The sequence below is a fragment of the Doryrhamphus excisus genome, chromosome 14 (assembly GCF_030265055.1).
Source record: "Doryrhamphus excisus isolate RoL2022-K1 chromosome 14, RoL_Dexc_1.0, whole genome shotgun sequence".
NCBI classification, from domain to species: domain Eukaryota; kingdom Metazoa; phylum Chordata; class Actinopteri; order Syngnathiformes; family Syngnathidae; genus Doryrhamphus; species Doryrhamphus excisus.
The window spans coordinates 16,516,613-16,533,739 of NC_080479.1; the positions used below are offsets into that span (position 1 = coordinate 16,516,613).

The 17,127-nt window shown below is 37.2% G+C and overlaps 1 protein-coding gene across 5 annotated transcripts in view; it reads right to left on the reverse strand.

Moving 5' to 3' along the window:
- rbms3 (RNA binding motif, single stranded interacting protein) overlaps positions 1-17,127 on the reverse strand; it is a 296,873-nt gene that overhangs the window by 254,767 nt on the left and 24,979 nt on the right. For 4 of the 5 annotated variants that reach the window (XM_058047024.1, XM_058047022.1, XM_058047020.1 and 1 more), the window contains one exon: positions 6,451-6,546. The exons of the other annotated variant lie outside the window; for it this stretch is intronic. The gene's annotated coding sequence lies outside the window, so the exon portion shown is untranslated. The remainder of the gene's footprint in view (positions 1-6,450; positions 6,547-17,127) is intronic. 5 annotated transcript variants of the gene reach the window in all.

A 17,127-nucleotide genomic window follows, 5' to 3' on the forward strand; every position in this document is an offset into this window, starting at 1 on the left:
AGATGAAAATATTAGCCGGAAACCTCATATTACAAATATACAACATAAGATGGCTAAAAAAAATTTCAATATTGAACAAAGCAAAAATTTGTTCTCAATCTGGAATCACTCCACAATCTTTATTGCTCTCTGGTTCTACCATATCTTACTTATTGTGTGGAAATATGGGCTAATAACTATAAAAGCAATCTTCACTCGCTAAATGTACTGCAAAAAAAAAAGGTCAGTAAGGATAATTCATAATGCCGCCTACAGAGAACATACTAACTCCTTATTTCTAAAATCACAAATACTTCAACTTGCTGATATAGTTCATCTTCAAACAGCTAAAATAATGCATAAGGCTAAAAAAATAACCAATTAGCTAAAAATGTCATCCAATACTTCTAGTACTACCAATACTACCAGTCATGATGTGCTATATACATATATCACTATATTGACACTTACTATGGTACCCATTATGTAATTGGATGCTCATATCACCTCGTACTTCAGTACGTGACTAAAATTAAAATTAAAATAATTAAAAATTAAAATAATTAAAATTATAATTAAAATAAAAAATACTAATTAAAATTATAATTAAAATAAAAGCTACTTAATTTTTTAGGATAAAAATTACAAATCAAAAAACAAAAAAACACAAACTTAAATTATATTAGGAAAGCAGGAAGTGAACAAATGTAACAGTTACTGATTGTAAAAGTACCAGATGGAGGGGTAGGATTTAATAAGCTTTGCTTCTTCCTACTCCTTTTGGACATGTGGAACTGTGAACTGATTATGAGATGCATTCAATTGTAATATGATGCATGTTCAAATTAAATTAAACCATTACCATAACTTGCCACCATTTTGACGGATGGACTTGAAATCTTGTGGAGAATGTCGTGACGGGATGAAAAAAAAAAAAAATAAATCTGCATAGCCTATTTTCTGAAACAACGATTCAGACAACAACTACCTGAAACCAAAACTCGTATTCCGCCAAACTCACCCTTCAGACTTTGACCAAATGATCCCAAATCAGAACCCAGAATGCAACACAGATGGTCGATGATAGTTTGAGTACCGATTTAGAATCCGAGTACTGTTTGTTTAAAAGCAGGAATGAATCATTCTACACAAGAACCAGGGATTAGCGAGGACAGACTACACTTGCGAAAAAGGAAATGAAACATGTGGCGACTTGGACGTTCTGAGATCTGGGATATTCCTGTGGTCTGGCACCAAGGGGACCGTGTGGCGGCGGCCCTCATGATCAAGTACACCAAGCTCGGGTCATGACAGGAACTGCTTACAATAAGAAAAATACACCCAGTATGTGTAGTGTCATAAACAGGCTTTCCTATGAAAACATTGGTGCTTTGATTGTTGCAGACAGCACACGTTGGTTCTACCCATCCTAAAAACAATGTGGTATGGGGTACACCCCGGACCCCAGCCAATCACAGGGCACATATAGACAAACAACCATTCACACTCACATTCATACCTATGGACAATTTGGAGTCGCTAATTAACCTAGCATGTTTTTGGAATGTGGGAGGAAACCGGAGTACCCGGAGAAAACCCACGCATGCACGGGGAGAACATGCAAACTCCACACAGATGGCTGAGGGTGGAATTGAACTCGGGTCTCCAGCTGTGTGGCCTGCACACTAACCACTTTCTATGCCGCATGTCCTCAAATGAACTGCTTTGCTCAGACACAATGCAGAATGGGAAACTTCAAAACTCATATTGGTACTTTGTATATTTTTTAGGTACACCTTTGGAGTGTTAAGTTACTGTGTGATGAGTTTAGTGTTTTTTGCAAGCATAAACATGGCTAAATAAACTAATAGACATAGACATGTTGTTTTCTATAATAGACATGGTTTTGGAATGTGGGAGGAAACCGGAGTACCCGGAGAAAACCCACGCATGCAGAATTGAACTCAGGTCTCCTAGCTGTGAGGTCTGCGCGCTAACCACACCACCGCCCTATTATACACTTAATGGGTTTTAAAGTGGGAAAGATGGACAAAGTAAAAAGCCAAAAAAAATACCACTTCCACACGCACGGAGGACTTTTTTTTTTTTTTTTTTTTACCCCCATTCCGTCCAGACTATGTATCCAAGTTAAGGTGAGCAAAGCAATGTCTCATTAATAATATTCACACCAGAATACCACATGTAACCAATGTTAATAATAATAATTATAAATTATTATAAATAATTTTGTTATATTTTATTATAATAAATTAAAATTATTATTATTATTATTATTATTCTAATACAAGAACATCCAAAATAAGTTGAGCAGTGGAGTTGGAAATTACCAAAGACAAACGAACAAAACACTGAACCAAAAACATTAAATATGCATTAAAATAGACAAGCTATGTAAAAGCTTTTCTAAAAAATTTTAATCTTTTTTTAAAACAGTCTAATATCTGCGGCGCCCTCAGATGATCGGGGAGTTTGTTCGCCCCGAGTTTGTTCCCCGAGTGTCTGAACATACACACAATCGGACCCGAGCATCGCCGTCTGTGAGCGCCTTCAGACATATGTTGTATATTTGTAATATGAAATAATAATAAAGAAATAATAATATAAAAATAAAATGCGGTATGAATACCTGTACTACAAAACAATCTGACAAAAAGCCCCTGTAACGTTATCCTGAATTGAATCCCCATTCAATCTGGGGATAGGAAACTAATTGTCTGGTTCCTTTAAAAAGGAATTACAAACCATGGAATCTCGTCAATTCGGATGTCATCTCAGATTTAAATAAAGCGTCCCCAGACAACGATAGAGATCTGTTAAGCCTTCCAAGTGTCTTTCAATTTCATGTGACGCTGGAAGAAATCAACAAAAGCAAATACAAGTATTTGTTTTTCTCTCTTTCGCTTTCTCTCTCTCTCTCTCTCACAGAGCCTGGAAATCCGTCTCGGAAAATCTAAGATGGCAAAGCTTAAAAGTTGTATTGTGAATGGTGGGAAAAAAAAAAAAGTTCTAGCTGTGTGACCTACAATATGTCCGACAACCTTCCTTTAATTAGGCCTCCAAGACACGACTCATTCCTACTGCTGTCCTGACAGGGAAATTAATTACAGAGACAAAGCCCATTCTAGCTCTGGGCGAAGATGAATCATTGCAGTATTTGGGAGAATGACAAATGTTCTTCATTCAAGGGCTGATGGAAGGGGGGGCGGGGGGTGGGGGGGGGGGGGGAATGCATCATGATCACAAATCCTCCATGACGTTTTCCCTTAATAGGTCTTTAATGATTGTCATTGAGGGACTTTTTGACAAATTCACCTAGAACAAATACCAGGACATCAGTGATGAACACGAGACACTGGGACAGTAAAGGTCAAGTACGATCACTTCCAGGACACTGGGAGACATCCGGAATATTTTTATACTGAAGCAACTTTGCCCAAAAGAAAGACTGGAAATTGATATAATTAATTCCAAAACGCTGCACGGTGGACAAGTGGTTACCGCATAGACCTCACAGCTAGGAGACCAGAGTTCAATCCCACCCTCGGCCATCTCTGTGTGGAGTTTGCATGTTCTCCCCGGGTATTCCGGTTTCCTCCCACATTCCAAAAACATGTCTATTATAGAAAACAACATGTCTATGTCTATTAGTTTATGCTTGCAAAAAAAAAAACACTAAACTCATCACACAGTAACTTAACACTCCAAAGGTGTACCTAAAAATATACAAAGTACCACCAACATGAGTTTTGAAGTTTCCCATTCTGCATTGTGTCTGAGCAAAGCAGTTCATTGGAGGACATGCGGCATAGAAAGTGGTTAGTGTGCAGGCCACACAGCTAGAAGACCCGAGTTCAATTCCACCCTCGGCCATCTCTGTGTGGAGTTTGCATGTTCTCCCGGTGAATGTGTGGGTTTTCTCCCGGTACTCCGATTTCCTCCCACATTCCAAAAACATGCTTCTAAACTTTTATCAGAGCTCTATAGACATAAAATAACACCCCTATATTCATATTTACACTCATATTACCCAGTGGAGTACACATACATACATATGGACAATTTGGAGTCGCCAATTAACCTACCTAGCATGTTTTTGGAATGTGGGAGGAAACCGGAGTACCTGGAGAAAACCCACGCATGCACGGGGAGAACATGCAAACTCCAAAGATGGCAGAGGGTGGAATTGAACTCAGGTCTCCTAGCTGTGTGGCCTGTGCACTAACCACTTTCTATGCAGCACGTCCTCCAATGAACTGCTTTGCTCAGACACAATACAGAATGGGAAACTTCAAAACTCATATTGGTACTTCTTTGTATATTTTTAGGTACACCTTTGGAGTGTTAAGTTATTGTGTGATGAGTTTAGTGTTTGGAATTGAACCCTGGTCTCCTAGCTGTGAGGTCTGCGCGCTAACTTCAAAACTCATATTGGCACTTTGTATATTTTTAGGTACCACTTTGAAGTGTTAAGTTATTGTGTGATGAGTTTAGTGTTTTTTTGCTCCATACAGATGGCCGAGGGTGGAATTGAACCTGGGTCTCCTAGCTGTGAGGTCTGCGCGCTAACCACTCGACCGCCGTGCAGCCCTACAATTGGATCTAAACAATAAATAATAGGAGTGTAAAGGTGACACTTAAAAGTGAAGTGTGACTTTTTCCTTGTTTTCCTCCACAATTTTAAATTAACTACTAATCTGTAAAACCCACTTTCCAACATCCACTGTGCAGATCTATTGTTTTTTTTTTCCTTTTACCTTCTTATCCGGTTACAAATCCCCATCCTCTTAAAGTCCGAGCATTCAGTCTTCTCGCTTGCTCTAGCAGAGCCCTCAGTCCGATACCCTTGTGCGAGCCATCAGTCAGGCGACATGCTTTACTTGCTGCCAGCATGGTGGTCATTCATTCATTCAGTTAAATGGCTGTGTCATCTGTCAGCATGTATGAATGGCTGTTTGGAAGTTATGGCCAATTAAGCTAATCACAACATCAAGGGCTGTGCAGGAGAGGACAAGCTTTGTGGAGAGAGAGAGAGATTGATGGAAAAGGGGGGAATATGCCGGTATTGGGACCTGGGATGATACTTTTAATTGATTCCTATCAATAAATGTATCTTTGTATACAGTACATGAACAAGGACACAGCAACTTAAAGGTCAATTTGTGTTTTAAAGTAATTATTGTGGTCTTATTTTATGTTTAGAGGGTTAAAAAAACATTTTAAAAGTCCTAAACAGTTTTTCTACATTCAATGTACAAAACAATGTTCTATTTAAATTGTACAAGCCACTGAAAAACAATTCAATTATTTTCTACCGCTTTTTCCTCACGAGGGTTGCGGGGGGTGCTGGAGCCTATCCCAGCTGTCTTTATTTTTGGCTTCCTTTGGCGCAAGTCTCACAAAAACAATACAACAAAACTTTTGTACAATTCCTCATTTGTCTTTTTTTTTTTTTTAGTTAGAGCACAGAAAATGTTTGTCATTATTAGAGCCCTTTAGACATGAGATAGCACCCCTATGGTCACCTTTACACTGGAATTACTCAACATAGTAGCTGTAATAAGAGAAAATAACATAAATAATACATACTATATATTTAAACATTAGCATTTGGAGAGTTCCTTTGTGGTGGTTTGTTTACTTCCTGTATTGCCAATGTCTTTGAATGCATCTTATGAATTCTTATATTTGTATTTTAATTTAATTCATTCATTCATTCATTCATTTTCTACCGCTTATCCTCACGAGGGTCGCAGGGGTGCTGGAGCCTATCCCAGCTGTCTTAAGGGCGAGAGGCGGGGTACACCCTGGACTGGTGGCCAGCCAATCACAGGGCACATATAGACAAACAACCATTCACACTCACATTCATACCTATGGACAATTTGGAGTCGTCAATTAACCTAGCATGTTTTTGGAATGTGGGAGGAAAACCGGAGTACCCGGAGAAAACCCACACAAGCACGGGGAGAACATGCAAACTCCACACAGAGATGCCCGAGAGTGGAATTGAACCCTGGTCTCCGAGCTGTGCCGCCCCCTTGCGAAATCAGTATTTTAGTATTAGTATTTTAGTATCAGTATAAATTAGTATTAGTATTGTTTATACACCTTTTGAGTATTAAGTTGCAGTGTGATGAATCGAGTGCTGTTAGCAAAGTTTGTTTTCAGTAAGACATTCACATTCATACCTATGGACAATTTGGAGTCGTCAATTAACCTAGCATGTTTTTGGAATGTGGGAGGAAAACCGGAGTACCCGGAAAAGAAAACCCACGCATGCACGGGGAGAACATGCAAACTCCACACAGAGATGGCCGAGGGTGGAATTGAACCCGGGTCTCCTAGCTGTGAAGTCTGCGCGCTAACCACTCAACCGCCACGCCGAAAACGAGGAACAATTATTGTTAAAATAGCTGAAAACACAAATAAAGTAACTAAGATGGGTCTTACCTACAATGAAGCATCATCGCCCGGGGTTGAAGTAGTGCTGAAACCTGAAGTCCAACGTATCGGGACATCCTTTTTTCTTGACCATGTTGTGCCACGCTACAATTTCAAAACATGGTAATAGTTCAAGACTTTCTTAGAGTTGTTACTTTGGGTAAAAAATAAAAATAAAAATGAAAAAAAAACAGGACACGGAACAAAAGGCTCATGTAACTTGAAGTCCAAACTAACAATGAAGAAACAAGAAGTAGAAGACACCAGGTGAACCACTGATTGTTCATCAGCAACAGGTGTGCTCCCTGTGCTCTCAAACAGGAAGTAAAGGTGCCGCTTATGTACTTGCCTGGGTGCCAAACAGGAAGTGCAGATGAGAAAATAAGAGTCTGGAACAGAAAATTGTTGCGTCTAATTTGTCACGCAGAACATTCATATTTCATTTAATATTTGTACTAACTCTAAACATTTAGATTTAGCATTTCAATTTATATTTTGATTAATAGTTAACATTTCCATTTAGACTTTTTAGACATTAACATGTATGTTTAACATTTATATTTAACGTACATATGTAAATTTAACATTTCGATTTAGCTTTTTGATTGAGACTTAACGTTTTTATTTAGCATTGAGATTTGTCATTTTTTACAATTTATGATTATAATTTTCATATATATTAAACATGTAGATTTAGACTGAACTGATTCAGCACTTGGATTCATAGTTAACATGTATGTTTATCATTCATTTTTACATTTTAAATGCATATTTATATGTATATTTAGCATTTAAATGTAAATTATTATATTATAGATTTAACATTTATATTTAACATTATTTGTATATTTTATATTTACCTTTTATTTATTATGTTTTTATTTATTATTATTATTATTATTATTATTAAGTACTTCTGAATATTATTATTATTATTATTATTTACATGTATATTTAGCATTCAAATTTACAATGTATATTTTTATTATACAAGTTTAACATTTATATTATACATTTATAAGTATATTTTATATGTACCTTTTATTTATTATGTTTTTATTTATTACTATTATTATGTACTTCTGGATGTTATTATTATTATTATATTTATTTTAATTATTATATTTATTTTATTATTATATTTAAGATATTTGGGCTGCATGGCGACCGAGTGGTTAGCCATTATGTTATATTTAACATTTATGTTTAACATTTGTTTTTAGCATACAGATGTATACTTAGCATTCAGATTTAGCATTGATTCACCAATTCATTTCTATCTCAAATGTGAATACAAGACTGTATTTTGACATTGGGCACCCTATATATATATACTATATATATACGTATATCCTATATAGTATATGGACATAGAAGAGAAGTAATAGAGCTCTCTCTTACTGTCTGACTTCTATACGACTTTTCTCACTGCTGTTTTGTATCAGCCCCCCCCCCCGAGCAATCTCCAGCAGCCACTGCATTAAGTAAGAACATATATCTGCTTCCATTGTAATTACAAACCCACCGGAGGCAAAGCTTTCTGATGGCTCCTCTGCATGTTGCTTCCTTTTCCTCTTTCATTCAACTCACCTATCTAAGATCATTGGGGACACACAGTTACATAGTTACAGTTCCATAGTTACATGCTGAGATAGCACTTTTTTTGTCTCCTACAGTAACATTCGCCGGGCATTCGTTTGCATTTAAACTGCAACAGGAGCGCTTATCCATTCAAGTAAATCAGTTGGTGTATAAATCACAGGGATTTATATTCGGTTCAATTCCATTTGCATGTGTAAACAGCTTGAATGTGAGTGTGAATGGTTGTTTGTCTATATGTGCACTGTGATTGGCTGGCCACCAGTCCAGGGTGTACCCCCGCCTCTCGCCCGAAGACAGCTGGGATAGGCTCCAGCACCCCCCGCGACCCTCGTGAGGATAAGCGGTAAACAATGAAATGTCCTTGTATCCTTTTTTTTTAGTTGGAAACAGTTTTTTGCCGGAAACTTACCCATATTCTTCTGCTATTTACTAAAGAATGGAAAAAGGTATACACCATTTTTTTTTCTGATTGAAGTTCCATGTTACGAGGAAATTGGAAAAGTTGGTAAACGGCGACCAGTTCAGGGTGTACCCCGCCTCTCGCCCGAAGACAGCTGGGATAGGCTCCAGCAGCTCACGAGGGTCGCGGGGGCTGCGTTAAAAAATGAAATGTCTCTGTATCTTTTCGCAAAACGCTGGTTTTATCCATTTTTTTAGTTGGAAACATTTTTTTCCCGGTCACTTATCAATGTATCTTTTCGCAAAACGCTGGTTTTATCCCTTTTTTAGTTGGAAACTGTTTTTTTCCGGGAACTTACCAATGTATCTTTTCGCAAAACACTGGTTTTATCCCTTTTTTAGTTGGAAACACTTTTTTCCGGGAACTTATCAATGTATCTTTTCGCAAAACACTGGTTTTATCCCTTTTTTAGTTGGAAACACTTTTTTCCGGAAACTTACCAATGTATCTTTTTGCAAAACAATGGCGTTATCCCTTTTTTAGTTGGAAACAGTTTTTTTTTTTAAACTTACCAATGTATCTTTTTGCAAAATGCTGGTTTTAGCCCTTTTTTTAGTTGGAAACAGTTTTTTTTTCCGGAAACTTACCAATGTATCTTTTTGCAAAACGCTGGTTTTATCCCTTTTTTAGTTGGAAACATTTTTTTTTCCGGAATCTTACCAATGTATCTTTTTGCAAAACGCTGGTTTTATCCCTTTTTTTTTAGTTGGAAACAGTTTTTTTTCCAGAAACTTACCAATGTATCTTTTCGCAAAAACGCTGGTTTTATCCTTTTTTTTTATTTGGAAACTGTTTTTTCCCGGTAACTTACCAATGTTCTTCTGCTATTTACTAAAAAATGGAAACAAGTATACATAAACTTTTTTTTTTCTGACGAAGGAGGGGAATCTAATTCTTCTAAAATCTAAAAATATTTCTTTTGGAAGGTTCCTTGTCGATATAGCCATGGAACACAATATTCTGTGTGCATAGAATCGTGACATTTGGGTGAGTAATGTCCGGTAAAAGAACGTTATTTTAAGTTCCATGTTATGAGGAAATTGGAATAGTTGGTAAACGGACATTTGGCATGTTGATTTCGTTAGACATCATGATACACTCCTCATGTGTGACTGGTATCGAGTAGAGAAATATTAGTGTTGCACATAGAAGATGATACGATAGAGCGGTGTCGAGGAAAATGAAAGAGAATGCGAGTCGGAATTGATGTTCAGCCTTGCAAATAGATTTATTAGAGGAAGCAACACCAGGAAATAATCTATAATTTGTTTGCAGCTCTTGGAGGCAGATAGCGACATGGTGATAATAGAATGTCACAATTTTCCTCACATCTTGTTTTTGGTCACACCCAGATATTAGCAATCCAGATGACACCGAGAAAGACAAATCTCATGGATTGGGGGACAGCAATTAATTCCGTGGATAATGAAAAGGGAAGCCATCCAAAAGCGTTTGTATCTCAATTAGTCTCGATTGTATTGTCAATATAACAGACTGGTGAAAATAAACAGATTGAAAACTTACACAAAACAAGGCAAAAAAAGGGAACAAATTAGCATACATGAAGTTAATGAGGGCTGCACGGTGGACAAGCGGTTAGCTCACAGGCCTCACAGCTAGGAGACCCGAGTTCGATTCCACCCTCGGTCATCTATGTGTGGAATTTGCGTTTTCTTCCCGTGCATGCGTGGGTTTTCTCCGGGTACTCCGGTTTCCTCCCACATTCCAAAAAAAACATGCTAGGTTAATTAGCGACTCCAAATTGTCCATAGGTATGAATGTGAGTGAACTTTCCGTTTGAGCAAATAACCCGAATGGAATTGGAATATTTGGGTCCATGTAAACGTGGCTAATGACAGATAATGTCCGATTTATCGTTTTTAACATTCAGGATAACCGTGGCGATGCAATTTAGGGACAAAGTAGAAAATGGCTACTCTATTAGGAACCTGCCATTCATTCCAGACCTATAGTAGCATGCTATTGCTATCTGAGGCAGGGTTAATCCAGTCTACGGTTTAAATAGCTTAGCCTAAATTATTCTAGTGGTTAAAACAACCTTGGATATAATAAATCTAGATATACTCCAGGCTATCCGTTTCCAAAGCCCAATCCTAAAGGACTCTTAGACGTTTAGCTTTATATGAATGGTTTCCGGTTGCCAGTCTTCACCCCACGACACAGGAAAGACATCCCACATGGCGTTAGTTAGGGGATATTGTCTTCTAGAGGGCTTGGCAATGCTTGGTTACTCGGTTTGGCCAGCTATGAAAGAGATTCTGGCTGTTCTTTGCCATCCCTGATGACTGAGGACTTGGAAAGCTGTGTTGCATGAAATGGTCTCCTCTCTATTAAGTTCTCCGCTTTGCCATTTGTCGTTCTCTGACTTCCTTATTGCCGTACATGCAAGGCTTTGAGTTTCAAACTAAAATAGTTGCTACCGATATAATTTTTTGTCAAATTGAAGTGGGGGGAGGTTCTGAAGTGGGGTTTGACAAATGGATTGTCTGTTTCTAAGATGCTTTAAAATGAGATTGAGAGACTCAAACCAAATGCTAGGGGACTCCAGCACCATGAGCACAAATCCAAAAGGACTGACACGGCCAAAACGTAACACCATCACAAATTCTCTCTGGACCCTCAGTTTGTCATTCATTTGTTCCAAATGATCCGATTAAAACAAATAAACCACATACATATAAAACAAATGATTCCCTACTCGGAATCTGTCTATAGCAGGGGTCGGGAACCTTTTTGGCTAAGAGAGCCATGAAGGCCAGATATTTTAAAATGTGTATCTGTGAGAGCCATATACATTTTGAATGCAATCAAATGTGTGCAGTTTTGGTGTTTGACCTGGAAAATATCATCAGGAAAGATAGATATGGTTGGCCGTATTGCAGCAGAATATAGATCAGAGGTAGGGAACCTATGGCTCGGGAGCCAGGTAGGGCTCTTTTGATGACTGTATCCGGCTCTCAAGCATTTCTTACCACAATAAAAATGCATTTTTGCTAACATTTTAAAGTAAACCATCACAGAAATGACTGTTAAAAATAATATTCAAAATCAACAACTTTCTTATGCATTTTAATTCGTCCATCTATATTCTGCTGCAATACGGCCAACTATATCTATCTTTCCTGATGATATTTTCCAGGTCAAACACCAAAACTTGATTATTGCTGGGTAATGCTGTAGTCTACCTCGGTCATTGAGATGTCAAAAAAAACATGTAAATGTAAACTTTCCTCCTTTAGTCAAATAGCTAAAGCTGCAGAACCAAGCCTTCTGGTGAAGATGGCCAAAAGAATGAAATATGTGTACTGAATACGGTTCAAAACTATGCAGCAGCAGAAGTTGCATTAATGGCAGCAAGTATTAGATTTATTATTAGACACTGCGCTGCTCACGAAAGTATGCTGGCCACACCCCCTTGGCGTGGGGTAGTCTACATAATTAGAGCCCATTATATCTAAAACTGTTGGTCTTACATAAAAATGCACACATTTGATTGCATTCAAAATGTATATGGCTCTCACAGATACACATTTTAAAATATCTGGCCTTCATGGCTCTCTTAGCCAAAAAGGTTCCCGACCCCTGATATAGATGGACGGATTAAAATGCATAAGAAAGTTGTTGATTTTGAATATTATTTTTAACAGTCATTTCTGTGATGGTTTACTTTAAAATGTTAGCAAAAATGCATTTTTATTGTGGTAAGAAATGCTTGAGAGCCAGATACAGTCATCAAAAGAGCCCTACCTGGCTCCCGAGCCATAGGTTCCCTACCTCTGGTCTATAGTGTCCCCAACTCTAAATGAACCGAAGTTCCACTGCATTAAAATAAAAGACCCCAGTTCAAGTTTATGACAAGGCAGCTCCATAGTTTTGCCTAAGTGGTTTTGGGTCAATGGATTTGTGGTGTTTTTGTTCATAAAAGGATTTGAACCCCCGGTTTTGCAGTTCCCAAGCCAGGTCTCATGTAGTAGATGCAGTACAGTCATCCTTCACAATATCGCGGTTTACTTATCGCTCCCTTGATATAACACATTGCTGTTTTGTGGTAGACTATGGTTTATTAAAAAAAATAAAAATATATATATTTGTATTACAATGCAAGTGATATGTAGTATTCTGGTCACTATGTTGTAAAACAATGAGACTTTATCATACATTACTTTCACACTATGAACTCAGTCTTGGCATTTCCAACACAATAGAGTGAAAAAAAAATGTCATCCTCACATTCTGTGTGGAAGTGGTACATTTTTGGCTTCTTAATTTTAAAATAAATACATGTTTTCTCATTTGTGACTTGGTTCCTATTTCCATGCCCTTATTTTTTTAATCACTTCCTGTTTTTTCCCCATTCAGTTTGCTCCACTTTCGACTTAGTCTCCTTAGTTACACGCAACTGCCTCTAATTTGCATTCCTATCTCTGCATTACAGCAATTATAATCTCTTGCTTCCTGGGGTCGAGCTAAAACATCACTATGTCATGACGTGACAAAAATTTTAGGCTAAATGGTAAACTCGTTAGCTTGTTAACTAAGTAGCAAGCAGGCATCTCGAGTCCCTGCAGCATTAGAGTTGGGCAATGTGGTGTAAACAATAAATAATACGAGTGTAAAAGTGAGTAAAGGTAACTATAGGGGTGTTACATTATGTCTACAGGTCTCTAATAATGTTAAAATATTTAGAATGGATTTTTGTATCTTGTTTTTGTTTTCTTTCCCAGATCTGAAAATGAGAAGTTAGAGAAAAGTAACTCCAACAGAGCTGGGGAACACTACACTACTGAAATAACATTTCTTGATAAAAGTCAATTGTCTTTCTATACAGTCGCCACATGATGATATTTTCATTTTCTTGAATTCAATAAAGTCCTCTGCACTCGAGTACAAAGTTTGTGTTGTTTCCCATTTTAGGGCACCCTTGGCAAAATAAGTTGCTAAAATGTCCAATATTCATCCTTATATGGAGGCCTGAATAGGCATTTTCAATATATTTGTTGGTCATCTGGGTTACTTTATCGTTTGATTCTTAGTGCTATCAGAATAAAACCATTGGTACAGTTCAGACGGACGGACGGACGGACATCCTTTATTGTCATTGCACAATAACACAGCAGTGAAATTGCCAACGAAATGTCGTTGCCTGGCTCCCGTATAATAATAATAATAAATAATAATGTGGACAATAAATAGATGACATCAAATATGAACAACAACAATGTACAGTGTAAACAGTAAATTGCACAGATAATTTAAATAATTTTGAATAAATAATAATAATTTAAAGTTTTGCGTGTGTGTGTGGGCAGGTAAAGGGGCTTATTTGGCATTCAGCAGTCTGATTTTAACTTTAATTTTTAAAGATTCAGAGGTCTGATTTTAACTTAACATAATTGATTTTAAATTAAAAAAAATTAAAAAATAAAAAAAAACTTTAACTATATTAGGAAAGCAGGAAGTGAACAAATGTAACAGTTACTGATTGTAAAAGTCCCAGATGGAGGGGTATGATTTAATAAGCTTTGCTTCTTCCTACTCCTTTTGGACATGTGGAACTGGGAACTGATTATGTGATGCATTCAATTGTCATCTGATGCATGTTCAAATTAAATAAAACCATTACCATTACTTTAATTAGGACTTGAACCCGGCCAACATGAAGACGCAGCTTCCAAATTTTTCTATGGCATTCACATTCATTCAGAGCTAAAACAAGGCTGTTAGAGCCCTCTAGAATGAAATAGCACCCCTACAGTCAGCTTTATATTATATATACGACCCAATATATTAGACATAAGAATGAATCAGCCATTTAACACATAAGACTCATGCTTGTGTGTGTTTCTATAAATGTGCTCCCTAGGGGAACCAAAAGAAGTGGACAGGAAGTGATGTCAGGAGTTTGGAGATGAGTCGCAGCCGTGTTTTTATTATTATTATATTATTATATTATTATATTATTATATTATTATATTATTATATTATTATATTATTATATTATTATATTATTATATTATTATATTATTACATATATTATTACATTATTACATACATCATTACATTATTATATTATTATATTACAGTAAACCTCGGATATATCGGATTCAATTGTTCCCACTGGTTTTGTCCGATATAAGCGAAATCCGTTATATGTGTATACCGGAAAATGTCCGTTTTACGCATATATCGGATTTATATCCGGTATATGCGTAAATCGGATTTTATCCGTTATAAAAAGGCACTTCCTTGACTATGTTTCCAATGTACCTGGACGCGCAGGCAACGCTGCAAACGCTGCAAATGACGTCGTATAGCGGCCTGTCACGATTCGGCGAATCGGAGCGCCACGATGCGGCCATCCAATATATGCGAGGGAAATTTAATGGAAATGCATTGGAACGGGACTGGAGATTTTGTCCGAAATAGGCGAAATCCGTTATAAAAAATCCGATATATGCAATGAATTTTTATTGGAAATGCATTACAGAAAAATCGGTTCTTTTTTATCTGTCCGTTGTGAGCGAATTTCCGATATATCAGAGTCCGATATATCCGAGGTTTACTGTATTATATTATTATATATGATACAGGCTCATCCTCCGGTTAGCACATATAAGATCTTAGCATAAGTTATACAATCTGACTTACAGATAGCATATAATAGTGTATGTTGGAGCTAAGGTCTCCTCCTCCATATACATCTCACTGAGGAGGAGTACATCCAAGTGCTGCTATAAGGGATCGGACACTGCCTGGCTCTCCCTACGCCTCCTCTCTACACGGCGGTAGATACAGTCGAGATAAAACAGGCTGTTTAAGCTCAGCCACTTGTAGGGGGAAGTGCCATCTTCAGCCTGGGGCGGTGTTGTCAAATAACAGACATCGCTCAACATCAGGTTGCTTCCCACATCAGAAGTGCTGGGATGCTTACAGGGCGAGACAGAGGGGGGAGGTAGAGAGAAGATGGAGATATACTGGAAGTCTGAGAAGGTGGGAGGAGGCGAGGCAATATCCTGATCCATCATAACAGAAAGACAAAAATGCTGAGGCTTCACGGGATGCCCTCCCCGTGAGGTTTGGATATGACACTGCCTTCGAGCCTCGCACAGCGGAACGCCAACAGGAGACGAGAGGTGATAGGAACATGCTAGCAGAACTCCCTGTCGTTTATCAACAGGCTCAGATTGGATTTCAAGCCAAACATGAGCCTCTTCTTCTTCCTCGCTCATTTCCTCGAAGACAGACGCAGAGGCGGCGTATCTCTTCATTGTGCAGACTAGCATAAAATATAGCATAACAATATTCCTAACAACACAATGGCTATACAGTAATCCCTCGTTTATTCTGGTTAATTGGTTCCTTATTCCTTGTTACTTCCTTATTTGTAAATGAAATATGATAATAATAAAATTATTATAGTAATAATATATATATATTAAATTATAGTAATATAATAGTAATAGTAATAATAATAATATTATAGTTAATATAAAATATAATATTCATATATGAATCTATAAAATAAAATTATAATAATATAATAATATTATAATATATATATGATATAATAATATTATTATGTTCAAGTAAAAGTTATATTATGTATAATAATATTATTATTGTTATTAATATGTTGAAACCCATATTTAGAAAGTTTCTTAAACAGTTTATTATTATTATAATTTTAGTTTATTAATTAATTTATTAAACAGTTTATTATAGCAATATAATAATATTAATATTATTAAACAGTTTATTATAGTAATATAATAATAATATTAATATTATTAATAATAAACTGTTTAATAAACTGTTTCTAAATATGGGTTTCAACATTATTAGAGACCTTTAGACATGATATAACACCCCTACAGTCACATTTCCACTCATATTACTCAATATAGTAGGCAATAATATCATTCGTTCATTCATTTTCTACCGCTTATCCTCACAAGGGTCGCGGGGGTGCTGGAGCCTATCCCAGCTGTCTTCGGGCAAGAGGCGGGGTACATCCTGGACTGGTGGCCAGCCAATCACAGGGCACATATAGACAAACAACCATTCACACTCACATTCATACCTATGGACAATTTGGAGTCGCTAATTAACCTAGCATGTTTTTGGAATGTGGGAGGAAACCGGAGTACCCGGAGAAAACCCACGCATGCACGGGGAGAACATGCAAACTCCACACAGAGATCACCGAGGATGGAATTGAACTCAGGTCTTCTAGCTGTGAGGTCTGCACGCTAACCTCTAGGCCGCCATGCAGCCCCCCAGAAACAAAAGTAGTCAAAATTTATAAGCCGGGAAAAGGTTCTAAAGTCATTTCTAATACTTTGGGACTCCAGCCAACCACAGTAAGAGCCATTATCCACAAATGGCCAAGTTGGGGTTTAGCTTTGACACATTTTTTGCTGGAGCCTATACCAGGAGATCTTGAGGAAGAGGCGGGGTACACCCTGGTTCAAGCTAGCACTAGCACATTAGCACGTTAGCTATATCAGTCTTTGCAGGAGTTCATGCTGACGCTATTTTCACTGTGTGTCACAATGTTGTTGGAAAGTTGAAGTCGTGCTATAAAAAAAAAAAAACATAAAATC